Raw genomic sequence first — 16,944 nt, forward strand, 5'->3', positions numbered from 1 at the left:
ATTATAAAATAAGATTAACATTTATATGATTCTACAACATAAAAATGTTTAATAGGCAGTAGATTCATTCATGAGGAAGACAAGATAATTTAGAAGGTGAGTGAAGTGTAAATTCTGGAAAAGCAAGATCAATCAATATTTAAATTATATTCAGGGCTCAGACTAAGTGTTATGTCTTTGGGAAGGTATGTTATTTGGCTTATGACATATAAGTATATGACAGCTAGGAAAAAAGAATTAAGAAGAATGCAATATGACTTTGTAGAGGCCAATGAATCATGTTGGTTTGGTCCAATCAGAAATGATATTGGGTTCATTTACATAGGATCTAACTCACGTGACGGGAGTTGGGGAAACTATAACAGTCTGAGATATAGATTGAAATATTTAATAAAATTAGTATTTAAATTTCCAAATTTAAACACTAAGAGATACATTTACAGAGAACATATACGCAGGGGGAATTCGTGCAGGATATATTTAAAACCTATCTCATTATCATGTCCTTTCTTCCTCCTCCCGTCTCTGAAGAGAGATGTCTTAGCTTCTTGTTTTCACCTTCTTTTTTAGCATTAGATCCACCAGGTTTGCATAACATTCTTTAAAAAACCATTCCAAACTTTATTTATCTATAACTTACGTTGATAATCATTGAGAGAAGGCACTTTTAAGATTTATGATTATTATTTATTATGTCCATGTCTTGGCTTCTTCATATATTGAAGATACGTATGTATATAGGAGACCTCTCTGCTAAGGCCGTCTAGTTCCCCCATAACTCCACAAGGCAGCACTGCCTCCCATATGCAGCAACCATTATCTTGCTACAATTAAGGTGTCCTATTAGTTTGTATGATTTTCTTTTATATTTATAGTAATTTATTTATTTGAGATGGAGTCTCATTCTTTTGCCCAGGCTAGAGGGCAGTGGCACGGTCTCAGCTCACTGCAACCTCCACCTTCCGGGTTCAAGCAATTCTCCTGCCTCAGCCTCCTGAGTAGTTGCAATTACAGGTGCATGCCACCATGCCCAGCTAACTTTTTGTATTTTTTAGTGGAGATGGGGTTTTACTATGTTGGCCAGTCTGGTCTTGAACTCCTGACCTCAGAAGATCTACCCATCTCGGCCTCTCAAAGTGCTGGGATTACAGGCATGAGCCACTGTGCCTGGCCTCGTAGCATTTTAAAATTATTTTTATTTTACATAAGGACAGCATTTCCCTCCTTTTATCAAGAAACAACTCCACCGACATAGCACAGCTCCCAAAAGCCATCTGGATTTGCTCTTAGCAGTGTTGTAAGCTTATCCATAAGGATGACTTTTAGCAGAAACTATTCTAGAAACAATTTTCTTCAAAGGGTCTACATGCTTTTGGAATAAATGTTCATATTTTTTCCACAGCATTTTGAATATAAATTTAATAACACAGCTACACTATGAATCTATGTGCTATTTAACTTGTCAAATTAGCAAAATATTGCCCATCTTTTGCTACATCTGACAGTCCATGTGTTTCTGTGCATCTCTCTGTCTCATTCTGATCTATGTTCCTTTTAAAATGAAAACATTGGCAAAAAACTTTTATTAGACTTTTTTTTTGTAAGTAACTTTGTAATGATGTGTATCCATTTGTAAGTAAATTCTAAAACAAATAATAAAATAATGCATTTAAAATCCCATCTATTCCTTAACCTCTAGGACAGAAATGTAATATATTTGATTTGGGTTTAAATATTAGAACTGTTTGATGAGTTTAAACAGCAAACTTCATGAGGATAGAGGGGATACCATCTGTGTGACTTACTGCTTATTATCTGGTGCCTATCACAGGGCCTGGTACATAGTGAATACTCAGTAAGTATTTGTTAGATATATTCAGACATTTAAAAAGTGATTTGCTCTTTGAGCTTTAAGATACCACCCACAGAAAAATTTTAGAATTTGAGTAATAAGCTCAAGTCTAACACTTGTGGTCCAAAACAATTATGAGTTATATCTCAGCTTTCTATTATAGGGTCTTAATATAGTTTACTACAAAAATGACATTGAATAAGAGGAGGCATATGTAACTAAGCTTTTAAAAGCCTTTCTGACAGCATAGTTTCATTGTCAATTTGAAAATTTCTCAAATAAATAGGTTTCTTTTCATTCTCTTAATAGAAACAGAAAGTGTTTGAGTAAATCACTAGAAGCCCTAGTGAGCAGAGGTTCTCTGTTTTACCTCCTCGTTTCCTTTTTATAGAATGAATCCTACTCCCTTTAAAAATATTTACTTTTTTCTTATTATATCTTCATCTTCTAATCTTATTTTCTCAGTTGTTTTCTCTAAAAACAGAAATGTGATTTCACATTACTGTGTACAGTTTTAGTATATTTAGTTTTTTTGTAATTGTGATTATTGTTTTCTGAAAAAATGAATTTTGAAGAGGACAACATAACTTTTGAGATAACCTATTTAAATTCTCATCCTCCTGATCCTTGAAGAAGCCTGGTGAGAATCTGTGATGTTGTCCAGCATGGAACACTTGAGAGGTGCTCAACTTACCGTGTCACAGTGTTTGAGGTTTTCTTAGATGTTATGTCTAGATTTCTATTTTTCTGACACCAGTTGAGCAATCCTAACAGAACTGTTGGTAAATTTGTGATAGATTGATGAACATCTTCGTTTATCATTTTTTTTCATTCATTGTCCCTATGTAGTAGATAATGTAATATTCACAGGAAATATAAACATAAAAACAGGACTGATGTTTGTACAAGTAGAATAGAGAAAGTGATCCTCTATATTAAAGAGCAGAAGAAAAGGAGACTGCTGGGTACACTTTTTTTTCTCCTTTCTGTTTTTCTAGTCCTTTAGAAGTTGTGATAAAGGAAGCGTCAAGATTACAAGGAGTTAGAAGTCTCCTCTGTCTCAATGCACAGACTTTGGAAGCTATGGGACAGATCAGGGAGCTATGTCTGGGAGCAAGGAGTAGATGAAATGGACTCCAGCAGCAGAACAGGTCCTTGTAGCATGGAAAAAGCCCATTTCATAGACGAGGAATTTGAGGCACTAATATGTGAAGAAAACCTGATCAAGTTTCCATGCCTGGGGAGCTGAACACGAGTCTGATCCTTCAGTCCCCACTCTTGCCTTGTACTCGTTGTTTCTTCTCCTCCAAAATGATGTTTCAAGTGCCAATTTAAAAAAGGAGGCAGTTTAGATAGAAGGTGGATTTTGTTCTTCCAGAATGTAGAAGAGTAGCATCACAATTAATTTCCTACTGGGCTATTTCAAGTGAGTTTTAACCTGACCAGCTACTTGGTGAAGTAAACCCAGGAAAAGGGATTGCATACAACGTTTCCAGCAAAAAATGAGCAAACTTAAAAATCACACACTAGAAATCTCTAAAACCCTTTTATCTACTTAATATAGGAGACATTTAAAAATTAGGCTACACAAACCTGGCTTCTGTCACCATCTTGATGGTTCTTCTCTGCGTATTTCAACTCGGATATACTTGCCCAACTCTTCCTTTAAATTACTTCTCATCTGATATTCAGGGAATCTCAACTCTTACTTGTCCCTACTTCTACACTCAGTTCCAGGCCTAATTTTTCCTATAAAATAAACTTCATGCTTAGTTGAATAAACATCAGTCTGCTAACTGAACTCATAATCTTTGTAGAAGAGTTGTGCTCTGAAAAAATATTTTTCTCATGTTAAATTGGCATAACATTAATTGGTCTATGTATTCATGTGATACATTCTATAGAAACAACTCTACTTACCTTTTTGCCTGTTATTGATGAGCTTGAGTTAAGATCTGCTGCAGAAGGAAGGTAGTTTCAAGGTCCAGGATAATGTGACGTTGTACAAACAATATTTTATTCTTTATGAAGGTGTCTGAGGGCAACTCAAAAGAGACATGGTATTTGGGAGAAACAGACAGTTTTAAATAAGTACTAAAAATTTATAACTTTATCTAGTGATAAATGCTTTAAAAACATAAAAAGAAAAGCAATCATTTCCTTAACACAATTACTGCAAAGTGTGCAAGGCTCTGTCATCAGCTTTCACATGGAAAGATTTCTATGTCTGTAAGAAGCCACCCATCAAGTGTTGATATCTATAATTCAGCTCTTGTTAGTGAAGTAAGGTAAGTTCAGGACCAAACAATTTCAGAAGATGGCTTGCAACATTTGGTGTGTGAAAAAGTAATGTCTTCCAGTTTACCAGTTATGCCTTTATAAATTATTTCCCATTGCAACCTTTAACGAAGCTTTTTTCTTCTTTTGAATGTGAAAATCTTGTGACATAAACCTAAGTGTAATTATATAATATTTTAAGAAACAAGTTATTAATGGATAATTGAATAATATTGACAGCCTAAGGAATGAATCTAAAGAGGTTGACATAACTGCAGATTTTGGTTTCAAACTCATGTTTGTTTAATTTCTTTTTGGAATAAATCCAGAATTACAAACAGAAACTTATGCAAATTTGTATATGTGAGTCATATCATTAACATATCATTTTAGAAATGTTACTCTAGTTTTTTCTAAAATTATTCTTCTGAATAATCTTAACTATTATGTAATTAATTCAGAAAAATTGCATATAACACAATCATAATCAGAAAAATCACATTTTCTAGAGAAGAGCAACAACTATATTACAATATAAATTATAAGGTTGACTTATGTTTGAAAATATTTTGTAAATGTTGTTTAAATAAATTGTAGTTAGCTCCCTGTGACATTTAGTATTCTTGATAATCCATGCTTCTCTTTCTTGCATCAGGATGCTTTAAAGGCAAACCAAATTGTATTCTTCCTTTCCAAAAGTTAAGACTTTTGCAAACCTACATAAGAGTAATAAAAATAAATATCAGTTTTAGTTAACATGTTATACTTTAATCCTTTAAATTCTATTTTTAAATATATCTCAACTATCATAGCTTAAATATAAATTGAGATGGACTTTATTTGGTGAATTCTGTTTTCTTGTCAATTGTATAACTAATACACAAACTTGACTGAAGAAAATATCTTTGCTCTGCAATAATTCTGTGTTAAATAGTGTAAATGTCCAGACATAATGAATGTTCCTTACTTTCTATAAAATGGTAGTAATACTAGTGGTAGTAGTGGGAGCAGTATTAGTGGTAGCAAGTAATAAGCATTGGTATAACTTTTAGTTATACAAAAATATTGACATATTTTGACATATTCCTTATGTCATTTATGAAGAGTGTGCTTTTCCACCAAGATTATTTGGTAGAACTCCAAACAAGTTTTCTGACCTTCATATTTACATTCTTTGTGTTATGCTAGATATTGTTGGCAGTAGTAGGCAAGGTTTTAATAGTCTTGATTTTCCATTGATCTATATCTCTGTTTTGGTACCAGTACCATGCTGTTTTGGTTACTGTAGCCTTGTAGTATAGTTTAAATTATCGCAAGGACAAAAAACCAAACACCGCATGTTCCCACTCGTAGATGGGAATTGAACAATGAGAACACATGGACACAGGAAGGGGAACATCACACCCTGGGGACTGTTGTGGGATGGGGGGAGGGGGGAGGGATAGCATTAGGAGATATACCTAATGCTAAATGACGAGTTAATGGGTGCAGCACACCAGCATGGCACATGTATACGTATGTAACTAACCTGCACATTGTGCACAAGTACCCTAAAACTTAAAGTATAATAATAATAATAAAAAAAAAGAACAAAAAAAAATAGTCTTGATTTTATCCAATGAAGAAGCTGAAATCATGGGAAATCAAGTGAGAAATTCACTAAAAATTCATTTATTCTACATATATAATTTGTGGCAATTTGCTAATTGCTGCAAAGGAACAAGAATATATCAGCTAAAGTTTCATGGTAAGCATTCTAAATATTTTCACACAGCAAATGCCCATTTTAAGTAAAAATAGTCTTTTCCACAAAAATTAAAAAACCTAAAGGAATTTATAAAACATTATTTTTGATATTTATGCAAAATTATGAAAACCATGAATATTTAAAATCTTGTTTATGCTTTTTTGATATAAGGTTACTGGAGTATTTGTTAGACATTGTAATTTATTAAATATTGCCTTAATGCCAAGAGTTAAAAGTGACATTCTGATGGTCCATGGCAAGTGTCTGTTTAGATATAAGGAAGAATGAATGCTCCATAGCCTTTGGAGTTAATATGTGATCCAAGAACTAGCAATCAATAGCAAGTAGGTGCTAGATAATAATGCAGACTTTCAGGTCCTTCTCCAGCCTTACTGAATCAGAATCTGTATTTTAACAAAGTAATTCCTATGCTTATAATGCACTAGCCTTGTTATGGTTTGGCTCTGTGTTCGCACCCAAATCTCACCCTGAATTGTAGTTCCCATAATCCCCACATGTTGTAAGAGGGACCCAGTGGGAGGTAATTAAATCATGGGGGGCAATTACCCTCATGTTGATCTTGTGATAGTGAGTGAGTTCTCATGAGATCTGGTGGCTTTATAAGGGACCTTCCCCCCTTTTGCTCAGCAGCTTTCCTTCTTGCCATGATGTGAAGAAGGATGAGTTTGCTCCACCTTCACCGTGATTGTAAGTTTCCTGAGGCCTCCCCAGTCCTATGGAACTGTGACTCAATTAAAGCTCTTTCCTTTATACATTACCCAATCTCAGGTGTCTCTTTATTAGCAGTGTGAGAATAGACTAATAGAGTAAATTGGTACCACGGAGGATTGGGGGGGGGGTGCGATGGGGCGTGCTACTGTAAAGATACCTGAAAATATGGAAGCAGCTTTGGAACTGGGTAACAGGCAGAGATTGGAACAGTTTGGAGGGCTCAGAAGAAGACAGAAAAATGTGGGAAATTTTGGAAATTCCTAGAGACTTAGAGGGCTCAGAAGACAGAAAGATGTGGGAAAGTTTGAAACTTCTTAGAGACTTGTTGAATGGCTTTGACCAAAATGCTGATAGTGATATGGACAATGAAGTCCAGGCTAAGGTGGTCTCAGATGGAGATGAAGAACTTGCTGGAAACTGGAGCAAAGGTGACTCTTGTTATGCTTTAGCAAAGAGGCTGCCTTGCCCTAGAGATCTGTGGAAATTTGAACTCATGAGAGATGATTTAGGATATCTGGCAGAAGCAATTTCTAAGCAGCAAAGCGTTCAAGAGGAAGCAGAGTAAAAAGTTTGGAAAATTTGCAGCCTGACAATGCAATAGGAAAGAAAAACCCATTTTCTGAGGAGAAAGTCAAGCTGGCTGCAGAAATTTGCATAAGTAACAAGGAGCCAAATGCTAGTCACCAGGACAATGGGGAAAATGTCTGCAGGGCATATCAGAGACTTTTATGGCAACCTCTCCCATCACAGGCCTGGGGGCATAAGAGGTAAAAATAGTTTCGTGGGCCAGGCTCAGGGCCCTGATGCTTTGTGTAGTCTTGGGACTTGGTCCTCTGTGTCCCAGTGGTGGCTAAAAGGGGCCAATGTACAGCTCAGGCCATTGCTTCAGCGGGTTCAAACCCCAAGCCTTGGTGCCTTCCACATGGTATTGGGCCTGTGGGTGCACAGAAGTCACGAACTGAGGTTTGGGAACCTCTACCTAGATTTCAGAGGATGTCTGGTATACACCTGTATGTCCAGGCAAAAGTTTGGTGCAGGGGTGGAGCTCTCATGGAGAACCTCTGCTAGGGCAGTGCAGAAGGGAAATCTGGAGTCGGAGCCTCCACACAGAGTACCCACTTGGTCACTACCTAGTGGAGCTATGAGAGGAGGGCCACCATCCCCCAGACCCCAGAATGGTATATTCACAGACAGCTTGTACCATGTACCTGGAAAAGCGGCAGACACTTAAAAGCATGTAAAAGCAGCCAGAAGGGGGGCTGTGGGTTGCAAAGCCACAGAGGTAGAGCTGCACAAGACTGTGGGAGCCCATCTTTTGCATCAGCGTGCCCTGGATGTGAGATATGGAGTCAAAGGAGATCATTTCAGAGCTTTAAGATTTGGCTGCCCTGCTGGATTTTAAACTTGCATGGGTCCTATAGCCCCTTTGTTTTAGCGAATTTCTCCCATTGGGAATGGCTGTATTTACCCAGTGCCTGTACCTCCAATGTATCTAGGAAGCAATTAACTTGCTTTTGATTTTACAGGCTCATAGGTTGAAGGGACTTGCCTTGTCTCAGATGAGACTTTGGACTTGGACTTTTGGGTTAATGCTGGAATGAGTTAGGACTTTGGGGGACTGTTAAAAGGGCATGATTGTGTTTTAAAATGTGAGGACATGAGATTTGGGAGGGGCCAGAGGCAGAACAATATGGTTTGGCTCTGTGTCCCCACCCAGATCTTACCTTGAATTGTAGTTCCCATAATCCCCACATGTTGTGGGAGGGACTCAGTGGGAGGTAATTTAATCATGGGGACGTTTGCCCTCATATTGTTCTTGTGATAGTGAGTTCTCATGATATCTATTGGTAGGCCATATAGGTAATGAGAGGATAAATTATGGATTTATTAGAAGTAGTATGGTCTAAAACTATACTGGATATTGAGAAAACAGTTTGAGGGCTGAATATACATCTACTTAGTAGCCATATGTTCTTTGGCAAAGAAGATAACCAAATGAGACTTAGCATCTTCATTTGTAAGACATGAGAATTAGACTAGGTATTCCTAACTTGTTTCCATTTCTTACTTGCATTTATTTTTCTAATTGGTACATAATAATTGACTAATGATATCTACAGATATTTATAATATTTATGTGCAGTTAAGTGATTTATAAAACAATTAACTTCTCTGAAATAAGTGTGGTCCAGCTTATTTCCCCTTGGGTCAGAGCATCTGTTAAAATTTTAGCAAATATTGGCTCTTGATTTTAGATATGGGGTTTCATTGGTAACACAATTCTTTTAACAATCTCAGTAAGCTATTGATTTACTTGTATTCTTGGATATTATGGTCCAATGGCTATTAACCAATACCACAGTTCATGTCCAAACATGGTTCTCCAATCTAGTCTTCACCTAGAAGATTTCCAGCATCTCCAGCATGAGTCCTGGCACTTTGGTCATTGCCTTTCCCTTCACTTCTTGTGTCTTCTGCCTACTACGCAATGAGCTCGGAGATGAGACTGGGTTATTTGCCTCCAGGCTCTTTCCCAGAAATGAGTTTTCATATAGATGTTATTTACTTTATTAGGAAGCCAGTGCCCCACAGCACGTATTTAAGGTATCCAAAAGGATGCCTGGGAAGTACCTGGGAGAAGTTTCCCTTTTCCCAATACTATGGCTCTTCTGTGTCCCAAATCTTATCTCACGTTCTGCTTTTTAATCTCTCTAACGTGGCCTACACTGACTTTAATTTAGGGCAGAAAATTCATCATTTGTAAGCCTCAAAATTACTTGATATTCAGACTAGCTAAATAGCTGGCTTTCTGAACGAGGCTATGTTCTCTATACCTTTCATCATTATCAGATGGCCCTGGATTACAGCTTTTCCAGGAAGTCTTTATTGATGATGTCAAGAAATATGTGAAACCCTTTAGACTTTAGTATTCTTTTAAATTGATCTCTAAACTCTTTCCTAAGTAGGAGCATTTTGTTGTTGTTGTTTTGTTTTGTTTTTTGAGACGGAGTCTCGCTCTGTCGCCCAGGCTGGAGGGCAGTGGCGCGATCTTGGCTCACTGCAAGCTCCGCCTGCCGGGTTCATGCCTTTCTCCTGCCTCAGCCTCCTGAGTAGCTGGGACTACAGGCGCCCGCCACCACACCCGGCTAACTCTTTTTTGTATTTTTAGTAGAGACGGAGTTTCGCCATGTTAGTCAGGATGGTCTCGATCTCCTGACCTCATGATCCGCCCGCCTTGGCCTCCCAAAGTGCTGGGAGTACAGGCGTGAGCCACCGCGCCTGGTCAAGTAGGAACATTTTTTAAGACCTTTTTAAATAATAGGTGGCAGCTTGACATCTTTCTTGGCTATTGCTTTACATGCATGATGAATATTTCAACCAAGGATGGAGGGACTCCTCACTATTCAGCACTGTACCTTCTAAATATTGTTAATTATTCCTGAAAGAAGGGTTTGATAGGATATTGCATCTAAAGAACAAGAAAAGGCTGCCATTTTCTTGTTCTATAGATGGAATATCTTCTCAAATCTATACATACATATGTGTATTACATAAACAGCAGCCTTTGCTGCTGCTTATCTTATTGTATAAAATAGAAATATATATGAACATTTATACATTTTCATTATATATACTATACATATAACAAGATAATGCTCCTAAAGTTAAAATGGAAGTTGCTGAAGAGTCATATTCAGTAGGAGGGCTGAAAAATCTAGTAGTCATCCATAGGATGAATTGATCAATTTGAGAATATTTACCAGCATACTGATGAGACAAAGAAATGGAAAATGAGAAAATGTAAGAGACCTGGAGACCAGTTATAGAGTATCCAATACCAGGCTAGAAAAATTTTAGAAGGAGAAAATAAAGCTAGAAGAGGAAAGTAAATGTAAGATAAATTTTCAGATTTTTAGAAGAGTCAATGTAATGCAAAGGAACAACTAAAACGAAGTAGTAACAACAATGTTCAAAAACAACATTCTTACACATATAGACACCATCCTGCACCCTTCCTCATCCACATACACCCCATCTACTGAAATGGTGACATTGCAGATCTTCAAGGATTAAGAGAAAAACCCAAAAACTTCCAGAAAACAAAAAGAAATGAGCTTTCTTCTAAATATAGGGATGACTTTATTTAAAGTCTGTTTAGACTTCAAATTAGCAATACTAAATGGTAGAAGATAATAAAGCTAAGACTTAAAAATTTTGGGAAGTTATTTTAAGATGCATTCTACTAAAGCAACATAAAATTTGAGATAAATGAACAATTGAACTTCAGAATTAGTGGAAGAAATCCTGCAATATAAAAAATTAAATTCCAGGATAACAGCAAATACAGAAGGTTGTAAGGAATTGGTTCAAGTTAGAATATTAAGTTTGGGGCTGGTCTGAAGGTAGTGAATTATCTCAGTCAATTGTTCACAGTCAGTTACAGATTGAGCTCCTTGTTCCACTCTTTCCTTTTTCCCTTCTTCTCACTACTGCACTTGATAGTCTTAAAAAAAGACTATTGGAGACTATTATTCTAAGTGAGGCAACTCAGGAATGGAAAACCAAACATCGTATGTTCTCACTCATAAGTGGGAGCTAAGCTAAGAGGATGCAAAGGGATAAGAATGACACAATGGACTTTGGGGATTCATGGGGAAAGGGTTGGAAGGGGGTGAAGGAAAAAAGACTACAAATAGGGTACAGCATGTACTACCCAGCTGATGGGTGCACCAAAATCTCGCAAATCACCACTAAGGAACTTACTCATGTAACCAAATACCACCTGTTCCCCAAGAAACTATGGAAATAAAATTAAGAAAGACTAACTTATTAAAAAATATTAAGTTTGGAGTTTTAAAATAAAGTTAGAAACCATTACATAAATTACATGGATAAGAATCTAGGAATTCTTGATGAGTTGTGGGCACAGGTCTTCTGCCAACAGCAACAAGAAAGAAAACTAATTTGAACTTCTGGAAAGGTAAAGTTGTAAAAAATATTCCCAAAGTGAAGCAAGTAAAAATGTGGCATGCTTTTAGAAAAATTAAGCAGCTATATATTGATTATATGAATCAGGAAAAAGGAGAGGTCCTATTGATAGTCTAAATTTATGTGAAATGGTTTTGGATTTATAATAGATAAGGCTCAAGTCATTTTCCCATGATGTAATGTTGTTTTTTCCTGTAAAATATGTTATTTTTATAAGATATTTTGATTGTGTTAAAACATTTCTGTTTCAGTTTCTTTAAAATATCCATATTTTATTCTAGTAGTTTGTTTTTTAGACACTTGAGCTGGCTTTTCATTTTTATGAGATTCCTTACTATGTTATTTTTGTAGAAAAATTGAACTATGCTCATTTACTGAATGAATAATTAAAAAGTATATACTAGTAGCACCAACCAGTTAATATTTTCACAATTGTTTTAATGAAAGGAATGTTTTAGGAAATAATTTTAATTATAAACAGTTATCTAAGTTTCAGTAATTATTTAATTCCATATATCAATTGATATCTATTTTACTCAAAAATAGTTATTAAATATATAATACATATAAACAGAAATAAAAATTTGAAATCTATCATCTATCTGAAATCTAAGGCATAAAGAATCTAATGTACAACATGAAGACTATATTTAGTAATATTGTATTGTATATTGGTAATTTGCCAAGAGAGTACATTTTAGGTACTCTTACTAACCAAAAAAGGAGAGGCAACTATATGTTAAGCAACTGTTAACTTGCTTAACTGTAGTAATCACTTCACTATGTATATATATATGAAGATAAGTATATCAAAACATGCTGCAAACTTTAAATATATACAACAAAGTAGCTATAAAAACAATTGAATGAATTTTTTCAAAATACAAACTCATTTAGGAATAAAAACAGTTAAAGTAAAAAGAAACTATCTTGAAATCTTACCAATAATTTAAAAAATGGTATTATAATATTATTATATGGTATTATATTAATGATATTAAAATAATTAATTGTATTATAATATTATAATATAAATCCTGTAAATGAGCTTGGATTCAGTGATTCCCTTGTCATTACGTATTTAGGTTGCTTCTAAAACTTTAATACTATTAAGAATAAGAGTTCTGGTTCACAGCTCGTATATCTTTCTCCTCATATTCTTGATTAATGCTAATACCTGGAAGCAGAATGAGTCTGAGTACAAACAAATTTCAGGCTGTGTGTATTGGCTAGACAGTATTTTAAAAATTTTATACTGAATTATACTATTACCAAGGTTATAAAGATTTGGTCTCTGCAGACCTTCATAAGAATTGACTATTATTTTGAAAAGGTCAATTTGTTAAACTTAAAATGGTAAAAGATTGCTGTTTTCTTTTTTAAATTTAGTGGTCACTTTTTTATTTTATTACTTATTGATCCCAAATTAATAAGTATTTTTAAAATTGCATTCTTTTAATTGCTATTTATGCCTTTGTTCTATTTTTTCTATTATTTAGTTGTACAGTTTTCTTTCTGATTTGTGCATCCTATATATAGCAAAGATAATTTTTTGGTGACATTTAATTTCAATTACTAAGTGTTTTAAATATTATTTACAATATTTTTAACCTGAGATAGTTTTGATTTTTAAATAACCATTTTTGTTACTTCTTACATATTTTGTACACATAAGTTATTTCTGTCTCAATATCTAGTTAATTTTGTCGTGTTTAGTTTTTCTATTTTTATAATTCAACTCCATATGAAAGTCAAATTTAAACAGCACAACTTTAGGGTCTTATTCTTGGTTGCAAGCAAGTAAAATACATTGATTTGAGCAGGAAATAAATTTATTGATTTCTGAAAAGGCAGCAGAACTAGAATTGGAAAAGAATCAGGAATAAAGGAGCCATGGCTGCAGCTAGCATCACAGTGAAAATATCACATACTTCTCCCTTGGGGATGTTGTGCTTTCTGTTGCTAAAAACAGAGCAGACACATCCTGTACCACCTGCCACTGCCAGGCTTGGATGCTGATCTTGATTACTTATAGCTGTCGCCTCTGCCCGCAGAAATTGTTACTTCTGCTGCTGCTGTCTCCACTGGACTGGGTATTCTCCAGTTCCTATGGATTAGTTTAGTACAAAATCTTAGTTTGTGATCAGGACTGGTCATTTACTCATGTCTAGAACTTATTATATATCATGCTGTTAAAAAATGTGTTATTTTTGAATCATTTTTGAGCCCCAATTTTTTGTTATTTCAAGCCAAAAAAATCTCAACAGGAACAAAATTTAGATAAAAAAATGAGATGTTCCAAATAACAGACCTAAAATATAGACTTGGGGGCATGGAGGAGATTGGGTAGTAAGGATCCTTTGTTTGCAATGTGGAAGTTGATGGCCATCACAAAGTGACAAGAAGTATTCGAGTACACTGTTTCCTGCTGCTTTTGGCTATACAAACTACCTGTCTACCAATACTGGAGCAGAAAGAAAAAGTAGGGTATTATGGTGTATTAGTATTTTTCAGTCTTTGTAGGTCTGGTAAAGAGATTAAGTGAGGTGGTCCATCCAAATGTAGAAAAAGAAAAAAAAAATATTTGTCTTCCTGAGAGAGGATCTCTCTACCTATTGTCAACATTTGAGCTAACTTTGTGTCCACCAGTCTGCCAAAATGGAGAAAGCTGAATTCCAAGCTAAAGTTAGGACAGGCAAAGGCAGACAAATAGAAAACTTAGCTAGAAAACAAAAAACAAAACCAAAAACAAACAACCCTAAATTCCTAGGCCTCGACCAAGCATCTTCTCTTAATCATTCTCTTCCCAGAAAAAATCCAAACCAAACCAAAACAAAAATCAGGGTTGCTATGAAAACCAGTTGTAATGCAAAGCAAGTTGCATTATAGTTTCCCTACCCAATGGTACTTTAACAGTTATTTCAAGGCAGAGTCAGGACAGTCAGAAAAAGAAGCCACTCACAGAAGTACCTGTATGGTGGGTCGTGGACATTTAAAGATTCAAAGCTATGATACTATGATAATTACTTTGATCATCCATACTAGCTCTTGGAATTAGGGGAAGACCAAAAGACTGATAAAGGTACTGATGGATTGCTGTATTGTCGAAAAGAGATCCCAAGGCTGAGTGATGATCATCTAAAAAGTTCAATACCTAAGGCAAATTTTATCAGCATTTATCACCAAGTTTCACTCTCCTCTGCCCCCGCAAAGGCTCTTAGAACTCCTTAGTCCCATGTCAGATGTGGCCTAGGTGGACAAATCCAGGGTCTTTGAAGGGTGATGGACAGGAGAGTTCACATGAGAAAGCAAAATACCAAGCAGGTTCTGTTGTTTGCCTACAAATACCATTCCATCCCATTTCCTGCCTTCTAAATGTAAATTGTCAAATATTCCCCATATTGTTGAAGTATCCATTCCTCCCTCACCTTCCCAGATGCCTCTGGGGATACCTATTTTGTCCTCCACTCCCTGGGTTGGAAGTTGAATATTTACTTCTGTTTTCATCATCTCAGCACTCTTCATAGAAATTCATTTAGGAATGGACAAGTGAACTGATTGTGGCCAGGAAAATATGAGAAGAAGTTTGCTAGTGGGCATCTGAGAAAAATTTAATTATTCTTAAGAAAGAGGCACAAGAAGAATATGGTCTCTTGGCCATCTCTGAAAATTTCCATGTGTGTCTATATGATATTCTAAGAATTTCTATAGTTATCTATCAACCAAACTGAGGATAAAACCAAGGTGAAGAGGGAGGCAAAGCCAATACCGAGGTTTATGGAGAAGGGAATTCAGAGGTTATCTTCACTTAAACCACCATCTTCCTGGATTGAAAGCTATATGAAGTATTTCCTCTTTTCTATTACTTGTGGCCTTTAAAAGTATCGTAACTGAACTTTCTCATGGCACATATAGTACAGAATGAACACAGCTCAAAGTCAAACAGAATCATTGTTACATGGCGAGGATTTGTGGTAACTTAATATGAGTTTTCTCTTAGCTAAATAAGAAGATCTGGTTCTTATAGATTATAGATCTGAATCAGCAGAATAATTTTAAACTTATGATTAATGAAAAATGTTTTGAGATAAATTTTAATATGCATTATATATAATGCACATTATGTATGCATTATATATATTTCAGGAAAAGGGTAAAGAGAAAGACAGGAAGAAAACAAATTGCAGAGAAGAGAAGGGAAGAGAATGCAAGAGAAAGGAGAAGAGACAGTCATAATGCAAGAGAAGGAAGAAAAGACAGTCATATTTACTGTATGATGTTCTTTACCTGAATTACTTTATTCAAATTAACAAGGTGAAATACATCATATTTTAAACATTATAAACACCTCATATAATATGCATTACCAAGTATCAAATATTTTGTGAATTGTAAGTGGTAACATATTTGAAAGAATGAAAGGTTAATCAATTTTTTTGCACTGTAATGCTGAATTAGATGAAAATTTAATATCAGAGTCATCAAGGGAGATTTCAAAATAGAACAGGTTGATTGACATACCACCAAGATAATTTCAGGATTCACAAAAGCTGATACGTATTGAAAGGAAATATAAATTAATTTTTTTTGTAAGAAATGTCTTTTGATCCTATAAGGCACTTCTGGCCATATTCCTTAGTCAAACTGGTGGTTGAGTTATATCATGCTAACAGGATGTCTTTTTCATTAAACATAATCTTTTCATGAAATTCAAACAAAATCAAAATTAAAATACAAAAGTGTACAGACTTTTAAAAGGAAAGAAATACTACATAAGTTCATAATTAAAATAATTAAAACAGCACTGGACTGTTTGAAGCTGATGAGCTATAGCTCCAGCAAATGCTATCTGATTATTCAGGAAGAAGGAAGATCTTCATATGATCCTGATAGCATATAAAATTTTGGTGGGCATTGAGTTTGCTGGATAGTTACCTATTGCATTGCAACCACAAGAACACAAACAAACTCGAACTGATGATATTCATACTGTTGCTAAACTGAAAATCTTAATCAGCTTCCTAAAATGGCCAGTATTTAAAATTTGAGGGCAAACCTTTTTATAATTGTATATATGTGGGTTTACTGAATTTTTGATAGGAAAATGTGAGCAACATTGTCTTCTAGTCAAAATTCTTAGTGTTCATGACTAGGAAAAATTTATTCTAGGTTAAAATAAAGTCCAATATGCTTGAAATTCTTATAGGGTGTTTTCTGAAACCTACTGCTTAAATCAATAAATGTACTATTAATTACAGAAAAAAATTGTTGTCTTTTCATTATCAGGCCATAACTGCTCTCTCAAAATTTTAAGTCAATGCCAGTGTAGTTTTTCACACTTACGTAC

At 35.1% G+C, this 16,944-nt stretch overlaps 1 protein-coding gene across 8 annotated transcripts in view; it reads left to right on the plus strand.

Moving 5' to 3' along the window:
• CSNKA2IP (casein kinase 2 subunit alpha' interacting protein) overlaps nucleotides 1-16,944 on the plus strand; it is a 146,492-nt gene that overhangs the window by 89,022 nt on the left and 40,526 nt on the right. For 3 of the 8 annotated variants that reach the window (XM_063721870.1, XM_054551678.2, XM_054551682.2), the window contains one exon: nucleotides 15,744-15,911. The exons of 3 other annotated variants lie outside the window; for them this stretch is intronic. The gene's annotated coding sequence lies outside the window, so the exon portion shown is untranslated. Of the gene's footprint in view, nucleotides 1-4,026; nucleotides 4,141-15,743; nucleotides 15,912-16,944 lie in introns of those variants that run through there. 2 more of the 8 variants (XM_063721871.1, XM_063721872.1) reach the window with 2 other exon arrangements.

The sequence above is a fragment of the Pongo abelii genome, chromosome 2 (assembly GCF_028885655.2).
Source record: "Pongo abelii isolate AG06213 chromosome 2, NHGRI_mPonAbe1-v2.0_pri, whole genome shotgun sequence".
Classification (NCBI taxonomy): domain Eukaryota; kingdom Metazoa; phylum Chordata; class Mammalia; order Primates; family Hominidae; genus Pongo; species Pongo abelii.